We start from the raw sequence: 12993 nt of genomic DNA on the forward strand, positions 1-12993 counted from the left end.
GGGAGGTAAAGTCCATATATTCTGGGGAATCAGTAACTAGTTTGTGATGTAGAAAGCGATGCTTTAGGTACAACATGAAGAAAGAGAGAGACTTTATGAGGCAGAGATGAGAAGGGAGTACATTTCAGGCATGCAGTACAACCAGTACAAAAGCAAAGATGCAGGAGATTGAGTATCATATGTGAGGAACAGGAAGTGTCCTGTTTGACTAGACTGTAGTGTATGGAAAGGGGAGTGATGTATAATGAGGCTGGAAAGATGGAAAGTCATCTCCTAAATTAATCTCTCCAACTAGAAATGATTCCTTCTGCTTCTGAATTCCAAAAGTAACTACATCTATAAAGTTAAAATGACAGATTAGCATATTCTTCCTAAAGACTTTTTGGTCATAAGATCTTAATGTTGAGAAAGACTTCAGAGGTTACTTGAATTCAGAATCAAGACACAGAAGTTTCAACAGAGGTTCCTGGTTCCAACAATCATCAAATGTATAATTATGGGGAAGTCATCCAAACTCTCTGAATCTCAATAATTACATTGCCTTTTTCATGCAATTTTTAAAATATAGAAATATATTGCTTATTTTTATTGATAATTGTAGTTGTTATATTAGCAATAGTATCAGTAGTCAAATTAATGCTTCTAGAAACAATAGTATAAAATCTTCCATTGACCCAGTGTAAAAGTCACCTCTATACCATCCTTTCAAGCTAGTTATCCAATTTCTGCTTGGACACTTCCAGTAATGAGGACTCCAAAACACACTAGGTAACTCTCATTGTTAGATCTAATTGCTAAGATGTTTTCCCTTCCTACTGAGTTGAAGTGTCATTGTGAAATTCCTACTTGCTGGTTCTGGTTTTGCTCTCTAGAGAAATGTAAAAGAATAATAATAGAAATAGGAAATATTTTTATAATATTTCAAGGTTTGTGAAGTATTTTATATATCTAATCTTATTTGATGCTCACAACAATGCTAACTTAGGTCTTATTGTTATGTAGATTTTATAAAGAAAAAACTGAGGCTGACAGACTGTTATTTGCCCAGTATAACATACTTGGTGAGTGTCTGTGTCAAGATTTGAAATCAAGTTATCTTGACCCAAATCCAACACTCTTTTCACCATGCCACTTAGCTCTTCTAAGCCCCCTTTCATATTAAAAGTCATCAAAACATATGAAGCTAAAGATTTTGTATACTCCTCTTCTCTAGTGATTTTTTTCAGTTGCCTTATTTTTCTTATGGATCACTGATCTAGACACCTTCTTCTGAATTTTTTTTTTAGTTTGTCAGTGTGATTTTTGTAGTTTGGTACTGAGAACAAGACATAATATGCCAATAATGATGTGACCAATGCAGAATGTAATGTTATTGTACAATCTCCAAACATTTCTTCAGAGCCAGCTAGATGGCACAATGCTGGGTTTAGAGTCAGAAAGACTATAGTTAAAACCTGGCCTTAGACACTTACTAACTATATAATCCTGGGCAAGTCACTTAAGCTTTATCAGCTAGATGAGGGAGGGAGCAGGTAGGTGATCCAGTGGATCGAGTGCTGGGACTGGAATCAGGAAGACCTGAGTTCAAGTTTGGCCTTAGCTGTGTGAATCTAGGCAAGTTAGTCTGCCTCAGTTTCCTCAAAGTAAAATACATATCATAATAGCATCTACATCACAGAGTTGCTGTGAAGATCAAATAAGATAATATTTGTAAAATGCTGAGCACAGTACCTGACTCATAATAGATACTTAATAAATTCATTTTTTCTCCCTCCCCTAATTCTTAATACATCAAACATTTTCAAAATTATTTTTAGCAGCCATATCATACTCTTGGTTTGTATTATACTCATAGTTTAATAGTTAGGCATTATTGTCAAGATAGTTCTTCCTCATGATGCAATTAATAGCACAGGACTTGAAATAAATCTATAAGATGGGGGAGTGATCAATTTTTGTGTAATTCATAAACTAATAACTTCAGAAATTAAAATATAACAAATATCTTATAATTAAAATTGGATTAATGAGAAGTAGAAGCATTGATCAAGTAAAAAGCCATATCAAATAATATCAAAGAGCTGATATGTGTAAATCTCCAACTGACCTCTGGCAATCCTTTGCCCACCCAGTGGCCCAGCCAATGTGCCATTATAGGATTATGCTTCAAGGTCTTGGTGCAGGGGTTCCCTTCCTGATCACTTCATGGCAGAGACTCAATATGATCCTTTTCTCCCCATACTTGAAGAGGTAGAAATTATGGTTCCTGTCCAGTCACTTGAATGAAAGTTAGAGAAGATGTGGCAGTTAAGGTTTGCACAGAGGTGAGGAAGCTCAAATGGTCAAAGAGAAAAGAAATTAAAAGTCTCATTCACCTTTGAATGTTATTGTGGGCAGAAGACCAACTCAAAATAAATTATACCACCTACCTAAGGAGGCAGAAGATGTCCAGAGTTGGAGATCTGCACAGGAGAAAGCATGTTCACCACAGCTGGGGAAGGAGGCTAAGCCATATAATAATAGCCTTTTAGTGAGGCAAAAAGACAAAAGTCAGAGAGAGAAAGATAGAACATCAGCCAACCTTCTGAGGAGATAAATAAACAAAAAGACAAAAATGAATAAGAATTCTAAAATATAGCTATAACATAAGAAGTGTTCCACATTATAAGAAAGTATCCCCCAAAACTTAGACACACAATAAATTCTGCAGATTCCACCAAGATAATGGATCAACAGAAGAAAATCTAGAAGGGCTCAAAAGAGAAACTAAACTTTTAAAAGAAGATACTATGATAGAAATTAGGTCAGCATAAATAGAACAAAAACAGAGTAGACTTGAAAATATGTAAGTAGGAGAAAAAGTATACAAGAAGAGAAATAACAACTTTTTAAAAATTCAAGCCAAAATGACTAAATTACAGACAAAATAAGCAGAAACAATTTAAGTTTTCCAGAAAAAATCATGAATTTAAAATTCTGAAAATTATATAAATTAATGAAATAATACCAGGAAAATTCCCAGAATTTTGAATAATTTAAAGTAAATATAGACTATGCAAATCTGAAAATCACCCCCACTATTCCATACATGCATATACAATCCATGCTTAAAACTTCAAGGCACACATTAACTGCATTTTAGAACTTCAATTCCAAATGATGTATTTTGCAAGCAGGGGAGAAAGGTCAATAGCTATGGTGGAAAATTAAATTGGATAGGATTGTTCCACATACACACAAAATTAGAGGGACCATTGGAATGTGTTTTTTTTAAAAGGCACTCAATATGTATCAAACAATAACATGCATCAAAACTAAAGCCTGATAATTAGTGAAAAATATGGCCTTTCAACAAAAGGGGGAGTTGAGTCATTTCTGAAAAGGGATCAGAGGTAAATAGAGCATTCGTGTGCCATTATTCCAAATAAGAGATATAAAACATATAAGGAGAAGTAACAAAAAGAGAATGAAATCATTGTGTGTATATGTGTCTAGTGTCTAGTTATTGTTTAAAGAAAATACAATAATTGGATTGAGGAATAAAAAAGCAAACATGGATTATCAGAAAATATACATTTTAGAGGCCAATGATTTAATGAATCAAATATAATATCTAAATGTATAAAATACTATTTAGTTAAAAAAAGATCTAGCAATACCACTACATTATAATTCATTCTAAGCAAAAATTTTAAAAATGTTTCGGATATTAATATCCCTTTCACCTTTTGTCCCATTCATTGATTGGTCATTTTTCACCTTTGGAATCTCTATTTTAGGGAAAGAACCAAGTCAGACGTGGCGCTCTCTCTCTCTCCTCTCTCTCTCTCTCTCTCTCTCTCTCTCTCAAGAAAAAAAGATTCCCCTTCAAAAGAAAAAACAAAGAAGAGCAAAAACAACAAAAAAGGAATTTGACTATAGAAAGTTTTTATGGTGACAGGGAAGATCAAGACACAAACTCAGAAGAGGACAATGTCAAAACACTTATGGGCAAACCCCAAATAAATATTGGAAGTGGTCTCAAGACCAGAAAGAACTCATGGAAAAGCTCAAAAAGGAGCTTGAAAATAATATAAGAGAGGCAGGAAAAAAAAGTGAGAAAAGAAATGAGAGTGATGCAAAAGAATTATTTAAAAAAATTCAACAGCCTGGAAAACTGTTTAAAAAGTAGAATTGGCCAAATGGAAAAGAAGATACAAAAATCCACAGAAGAAAACAACTCCCTAAAGAGTAACATCAGGATTAGCAGAAACGAGGGAGGCAGCATTGCAAGGGGCCTCAGGCAGATAAACACCCTGCAGCACACATCTAAAAGGAGCTGAAGAAAGCTAAAGGAAAGGAAAAGCAGGCAACCTAGAATTACCTGAAAGTTCCAGCCTTGCTGATTCCAACCCAATACAAGGTAAGCTGCCAAAACCCTACAGCCTCCAATTGCCAACATAAGACGCCACAGCACACAAAGCCAGTGACCAAATCCTAGGCTCCCAAAACAAGAATCTTGGGTCAGTGCCCTCTGTTGCCCAGCAGGAAAGCTAAATCTCTTTAAAGGCCAGGGAATAAAGAAACCATGAGTAAAAAGAAATGTATCATAGATTCATATTATGAGAAGAGGGAAAATCAAGACAGAAATTCTGAAGAGGACAACATTGTCAACAAACCTGTATCTGCAACATCAAAAGGGAATATGAACTGGTCTGAAGCCCAAAAAGCCTTCTTAGAAGAGCTCAGAAAGGATTTTAAAAGTCTAATGAGAGAGGTAGAAGAGTCCTTAAAAAATACAATTGGCCAATTGGAAAAAAAGGACACTGAAGAAAACAAATCCCTTAAAAATACAATTGGCCAATTGAAGAAGGAAGTACAAAAAAGTAAAAGAAGAAAACAATCTGTTAAAAACTAGAATCACGGACAAATGGAAACTAATGACTATGAGAGAGCAAGAATCAGTCAAACAGAAATGAAAAAAATGAAAAAATAGATGAAAACATAAAATACTTCATTGGTAAAACAACTGACCTGGAAAATTGATCCAGGAGAGACAATTTGAAAATCATTGGACTACCTGAAAATCATGATGAAAATAAGAGCCTGGACAGTATCTTTCAGGAAATCATAAAGGAAAACTGCCCTGATGTCCTAGAGCCAGAAGGTAAAATAACCATAGAAAGAATACACCGCTCACCACCTGAAAGAGATCCCAAATTGACAACGCCAAGGAATATAATAGCAAAATTCCAAAATTACCAGATGAAAGAGAAGGTCCTGCAAGCAGCCAGAAAGAAACAATTTAAATATCATGGAACTACAGTCAGAATTACACAGGACCTTGCAACTTGTACATTAAAAGACTGCAGGGCATGGATCACGATATTCTATAAGGCAAAGGAGCTTGGATTGCATCCAAGGATCAACTATGCTGCAAAAATGTGCATGATTTTTCAAGGGAGGAGATGGATATTCAAAGAAAGAGGAGACTTCCAAACCTTCCTAATAAAAAGACCAGAGCTCAACAAATAATTTGATCTTCAAGTACAAGATTCCAGAAAGACATAAAAAGGTAAATAAATGGGACAGAAAAATACACAATGTTGTTAATAAGGGTGGACTGTTTACATCCCTGCAGGGGAAGATGACACTTGCAACTCTTGAGAACTGTGTTGTTATTATACCATGTTAAAGGAGTATACATAAAGGGGGTGGATATTAGTTGACTTTGATGTAATGATAAAAAAAAATCTAGTCAAGTGGGTTAAATAGATGCAAGTAAGTGGATTAGTGTGATCTTAGAAAATGCACTGAGAAAGGAGGAAGCAGACAAGGGTAAATTACATCACAGGAAAAGACAGAAAATCCTATTACAGCAAAGGGAAAGAAGGGAGAAGGTGAGCATTCTTTGAATCTTACTCTCATCGGGTTTGGCTCAAGAGGGAAAAACATAATCAGTTAGGCATAGAAATCTAACTTGCCCTATAAGCAGTAGAAGGGAAAAGGGGAAAGAAAAGGGAAAGGGATAATAGAAGGCAGGACAGACTAAAGGAGGCAGTGGTCAAAAGCAAAACACTATGGGTGGTAAAGAAGAAAGGAGAAAGAAAAGCATAAATGGGGGGGAAAAGAATGGAGAGAAAGACACAGATAGTAATCATTACTGTGAAAGTTGAATTCGCTATCTTTCTTTTTTTTTCTAGTGTTGAGTTTTCTTTCCTCTTTCTGATGTTTCCTCCTATTGGTTTTAATTTTTCCTTACAACTTCTCTAATGTGAAAATATGTTTAATAGGAATGCAAATGTATAGGCTATACCATGTCGTCTTGGGGAGGATGGTGGGGAGGAAGGGAGAGAAAAAATTTAAACTCAAAAGCATATAGAAGTAATTGTTGATAAATCACAATAAATTAATAAAATAATTTTTTTAAAGAAATAAATATAAAAATATTTTAAAAATAAAAAAAATAAGAGTAAAATCAGCCAAATGGAAAAGAAAGTACAATAGCTACCTCAGGAAAACCACTCCTTAGAAGTTAAAATTGGGTAAGTGGAAGCTAATGATATTACAAGACATCAAGAATCAATCAAATACATTCAAAAGAATGAAAAAATAGAAAAAAATGTAAAATACTTCATGGGAAAAAGAAAAAGCGACCTGGAAAATAGATCTAGGAGAGACAATATCAAAATCATGAGAGTACCTGAAAGCTATAATTAAAAGGAGGACCTGGACAGCATCTTACAAAACATTATCAAGGAAAACTGCCCTGATGCGTTCGGACCAAAGGGAAAATAGGCATTGAAAGAATCCATCAATTACCTCAGGAAAGAGATCCCAAAATTAAAAACTCCAAGGAACATTATAGTCAAATTTCAGAAGTATATGGTCAAGGTAAAAAATACTACAATTGCCTAGAAAGAAGCAATTCAAATATTGTGGAGTCAAAATCAGGATCAGACAGGATTTGGCAGCTGAAACATTTAAGCATTGGAGTTCATGAAATATGATATTCTGGAGGGTGAAGGATCTAGACTACAACCAAGAATCACTTACCTGGAAAAATTAAGCATAATACATCAAGGGGAAAAAATGGTCATTCAATGAAATAGAAGAATGTCAAGCTTTAGTAAGGAGAAAACCAGAACTAAGCCAAAAATTTGACGTCCAACATCAAGACCCAAGAGAAGTATAAAAAGGTAAAAAAGGAAAAGAAAATATAAGAGATTGAATAGAGCTAAAGTATTTACACCTTTACATGGGGAAATGATACTTGTTACTCTTAAAAATTGTATCACTAATAATATAGCTAGAAGTAGTATACATAGACAGATGGTATAGGTATAAAGATATTTTTGAGGAAATGACATAAGAAAAAGCATTAAGGGATGAGAAAGAGGAGTACACTAGGTGCTGAAGAAAGGGAGAGGTGGAATGGGGTAAATTATTTTTCATGAAAAGGTGCTGAAGACATATTACAGTGGAAGGGAAGATGGGGGGCAATGAGAGTTGCTTGAACCTTGCTCTGATCAGTATTGGCTCAAAGAGGAATCACATACACAGTTTGTGAAAATGGAGATTTAGAATAATATGTAATAATTGCACAATAGGTTTCAAATGGATATATAATCTAAATATTAAAAGTCATATAATCATATATAATGTGTTATATATTTATATATTTACATTCATATAAATATAAAAATTATGTATTCATATACATATATTTGTATATATATTCTATATACATACACATACATACATATAGAAGATAGAAGTTCCACTCACAACTATTTCTAGGGTGAAAATTCTCAATGAAAGCATGAGATTTATAGGGGAGAAAATTCAAACAGTTTCAGTTACAAAACATAAAAAAAGCCTTTAAAAAATAATAATCAATGGTGCTAGGTTATGAAGAACAGTCACCTGAAGAAAAACAAATTTTTGCATCAATATCACTAACAAAGGATTGATATCCAACATTTATAGATATTTAGTAGATATATATAACCAAAATCCATTAGCAAAAGATAAGTGCTCAAAGGATATAAACAGTTTTCAAAAGTATTGCAAACTATTAACAACTATATCAACTATTGCTTTGTCACTGATAAGAGACATGTTAATTAAAACATTTCTTAAAATTCACCTCACATCTAGAAAAAGAGAGAGACAGACATATACAGACTGACAGAAAGACAGGGACAGATAGAAACAGAAAGACAGTCAGAGACAGAGAGAGCCAGAGATAGAGATAATGTTGAAAGGGGCTATAAGATTACAGGCAAACTAACATGCTGTTGGTAAAGGTGTGATTTGGTCTGTTTTGAAAATAGTCAACCAATCAACATTTATTATGTACTTCTGTGTTCCAGGCACTATGATTCAAATTATGTGAGAAAAATGACTAAATATTTCATACCATTTGATTCAGATTCCATTGCTATGCACTGTCCCAAAGGAGGTGAAAAACACAAAGAAAAAAAGAAAAAAATATACACTTGCAGAAATATTTGTAGTAACCCTTTGTGTGTCAGTAAAGAACTGGGCAATGTCTAAATAAACTGATATACGAATTGTCTTCCTTTTCTCCTTCCATTCTTCTCCCTTGCCTTTGGTACTCACATTTCATCAGTGCTCTCTGATTGGAGGACTTGAAGGGGAGAGTCATCAATTTCTCAGTCTCCATTTAAGGAGAGGACACAGGGCAGACATCTTCCCCTTTTCCTATCTGGCTAAATTTAGCCCCCATGCTAAGTACTTTTCCCATCTCCCTCTTCTCCTTTTCAGTGTGTATGTGTGTGTGTGTTTGTGTGTGTGTGTTTGGTGTCTTTCCTAATTAAATAAGAAGCTCCTTAACAGCAATTTGGACACTGCCCAACATAGAGTAAGCAATTAATAAATATTAATTGACTTTATCTTTTCTCTCTTTCCCCCCCCCTTTTTCCTTTTCTTTTCTTTCTCTACAAAAGACCTATGATTTCATTAGTATAGGACTGACATCCACCAGGTCAGCACATAGTATGAAACTTAGTTTAGAGTGTAACCAAAGGCATTGAGAAATTAAATGACTTTCCAAGGGTCACATAGACAATGTGTCAGAGGTGGTATTGGAGCTTAAGTCTTCCTAAGTTCATAGCCAGTGATCTGTCCACTACATCATGATGCTTCTGATGTAGTTTTGTTGAGTAGTAAGAAAGGATGAAAACATTTTAAAAATGAATTCCTGGAAATATAGGAAGAGTTATATGAAATGCCGCAGAATGAAATAAGCAGACCAAGAAAAAGATAAGCAGAAAAAGAATACAAAGTTAATCTGAATACTATGTAATTATACTGATCTATCTTAACCCTAGAGCAGAGATGAAAAAATGTAATTCCTTCCTTTCATTAGAGACACGAGGAAACTTAGACACATTATCAAGCAAGGCTGATGTGCTGGTTAGTTTTGCTTGGTTATTTACTTTTTATTCATGCATTTTTTTTTAACAAGACAAAGTTCTTGTTCCTAAAGGGCTATAAAATCAAGAATATTCTTTGAACTAGCAATACCACTACTAGATCTGTATCCCAAAATAGATTAAAAAAATTTTAAAAAAATGAAAAAAAGCATATATATGCCAAAAATATTTATAGCAGCTTTTTTCTGTTGACAAAGAATTTTAAATTGAAGGGATACCCATCAATTAGGGAATAGCTGAACAAATTGTGGTATGTGATTATGATGGAATACTATTGTGCTATAAGAAATAATGAGCAGGATGCTCTCAGAAAAAAAAAAACCTGGAAAAACTTAAGTGAACTGATGCAAAGTGATAATGTCTGAATACAAATTGAAGCATACTTTTTAAAATTCATATTTCTTCATTTTTTTGTTCTATATTTCCTTTTACAACATGACTAATATGGAAATGTTTTGCATGACTACTCCTGTTTAACATGTATCAAATTGCTTACTTTCTCAAAGTGGCAGGGTGGGGATGGAGGAAGGGAGAGAATTTGGAATTCAAAGTTTTAAAAATGAATGTTAAAAACTGTTTTTTACATGTAACTGGAGAAAACAAAATAATAAATTCAAGAAAAGAAAGTTCATTGTTGTGGTATGGGTAGGGATATATCTGTAAATGACAATGATGTATAATAAGCCATCAACAAAATTGAAAATAGATAGAGGCGACTGTTCAATTTCAGCTCCTGGGTTTCGGCTTATTGATCCTTTCTGTTTGAAACCCCTAAAATCTTGCCTCTGTCAGTGAATATACAAGTTATTCATGCCAGTTTGGGGTACTAAGCCAATTTGATAAGCATGCCATCTATGTCTTCATCAAAGTCATTGATGAAGATATTTGACAGAACAAAGCTAAGGATAGAAATCCTTAGGACTTTTTTTATAGATCTCCCTCCAGATTAATATGAATTCTACTGATCAACAAACTTTGGGCACAAATTTTCAATGAACTAAAAATTGGGTGCACTATTTTATTATTTATTCCAACTTTCTCCATCTTCTCCACAAACATGCTATGGGCACTGTGTCAGATACCTTACTGAAATTAAAATACTTTACATTTACAGAGTATCCCTACCCTATCAGTCTGTTGAGTCTATTTTTTAAAGTATGTTACTTGGCATTATTTGATATTAATGAAGTTATGATTGCTTCTAGTAATTAGATCTTTCTGTTCCAAGTACTCACAAACTACCTGTTTATTAATACATTCTTGATTTTTTCCCTCAGGGATTGATGTCAAGCTGACTGGTATATAGTTTTTAGAAATCCTTGTTTTACTGTTTTGAAACTCTGGACAGCATAGTACCTTCCTTTCTCATGTACCTCTCCTATTTTTAATCATCCTCAAAAATTGCAGTCAGTGGTCTTCCACTCGCAAATATCAGTTTTTTCAGTTTCTTTGGATGAAGACCTACCAGGCCTTGAGATGTGAATTAATTTAGCATGTTCTATAATTATCTTAAATTATTACTATTTTAAAGTCCTCTTAGAATTTCCATGTTTATGTTTTTTTTTTCTAACAGTAATAGAAGATCCTTAAACATAGGGATATGTTAGCTTTGTAACCTTATGATATCCAGTGAAGTACTTTGCACATAGTTCATTTGGTTTGATTCATATATTTAAATATATACAAAAAAAGAAATGAATTACGTGATTAACCATTATTAACTATGATTATCTCAGAAATTGGATGGGAGAATTTAATGTCCATAATACAATTACATTAGCAGAATGCTTTTTAAATGGACTGTCAGTTTTGTTTTAGGATCATAGATTAAGACACCTTGGAGTTCACCTAGTTCAATTCCTACATTTTATAACCAAAGAAACTGCGATGGAAAGTTAAGTACCCAGGGTCGAGTTTAAGTGTGAGTATGTTTCTGTTGAAGACCAAGGATTATCCCCACGCCCTGTGAAAAGACATTCCCAAAACCATAATGTAATTCAATGTGCTTCATCCTAGGAACATTACCTTTAAAACTAACCCTTCAAGATTGTATATCATGAGTTAATTAGGGAGAGAGGACAGCTGTTTGCATGTAGGATACAAAGGCAGTGTGCTGTCAAACTATGGAAAATAAAGTATTCTAATAGAAAATCTGACAGAAGAAGAGAAAATTATGGCTGTCATTTAAACATGAAATGTAGAAGCCTTGGAAGGAAAGACTCACAGTTTTATTATGTTTTTCTGATTAGCTTGAATCTTTAGGATTGATATGTAAAGTTAGAGAACACTTAGAGAATTTATAAAATTCAACTTTTATACCAAATAGATACAGGCAAAGGATTAGTTTCCAAATCTCTTCCTGTGCTCCTATTGAGTGAGAGAGGTAGCTAAAATGTTCTCTGCAAAGGACTGAAATTTGAGGTTTATAACACAATTTTATTCAAAACAACCATATGAAGGAGATATTCCAAATCTTACCATTCTATCTCACCAAGAAACTGAGCCTCTGTGGTTTGCCCACAGCTCACCACTAACATAGCTAGCAAGTCTCAGAGCTTGGATTTAAATCCAAGAGTTTCTTGTTTCTATGTTCTAGGCTTATTCCATGTTGTCTCTTATCTTAATAACTGACTTTTGCAACTCTCTTTACAATTTATAAAGAGCTTTATAATACATCACCTCATTTGAGTCTCACAACAACCCTGTGAGTTAAGAAGAAAAAGAAAGGTTTCAAAGTTATTCAAGAGTGAGCGAAAGCTGTTGATGGAGTCTAATAAAAATATGTTGTGCATCTTAGCTGGAATAATTGTAAACTATTGGAATCCCAAAAAGACTTCAAGTTGGAAATGTCTAAAATTATGCACAGTATGTTACTGTCTGGGAGTGAGAACTGTGGGAGTGACTGTACTGGGAATAATGATAGTGAATCAATGCCAGCTTGGAGAGAGACCTCCTCCCTAAGGCAGAACCTGACAGTAATGGAGGGTATTGTCCCGAGAATACCAAAGGGTGTCACTCCAACTGTAACTCATTAATTCTTTTTGCACCAATTCCTGAACTTCATCATTCTCTGCACAAGAGAGCCCAGAGGCTCCTTGCCACTTTTCAGCACAGAAAGCCACTGAGGCTTGCTTTACAAACGCTTGCTTTTCCATGCTGAGGGGAGATCACTTGCTAATAAACAATGTGAGCTGCAGGATGTACATGTGGTCTTGGGCACCAGTTGGCAGGAAGTTAGATGCCCATCTGGAAAGGGAGAAGCAGCTCTTCCATGGGGTTTAGAGGAGACTGACAAAGTGTAAATAAGGCTCCCTGACAGCCAGATTTCCTTTTAGTCAATTATACATTATTGCTGTCAGTTATAAGACTCAGCTCTTGCCTTTCTGGTTCTGCTGGAAGGGGAAAGAGTAGAAGGAGAAGTTTAATTTCAATTGTTGGGAAGGGGAGGGAGTCAGCTAACTGATGGATATGTCAAAGCCCCATTGAAGGAAGAGTTTAAATGTGAGTGAAAGAAGGACCAGATTGGGGTTCTGGGTAGAAACAAAATCTAGGC

This window comes from Phascolarctos cinereus, unplaced genomic scaffold (assembly GCF_003287225.1).
Source record: "Phascolarctos cinereus isolate Bilbo 61053 unplaced genomic scaffold, phaCin_HiC Scaffold_9;HRSCAF=440, whole genome shotgun sequence".
Classification (NCBI taxonomy): domain Eukaryota; kingdom Metazoa; phylum Chordata; class Mammalia; order Diprotodontia; family Phascolarctidae; genus Phascolarctos; species Phascolarctos cinereus.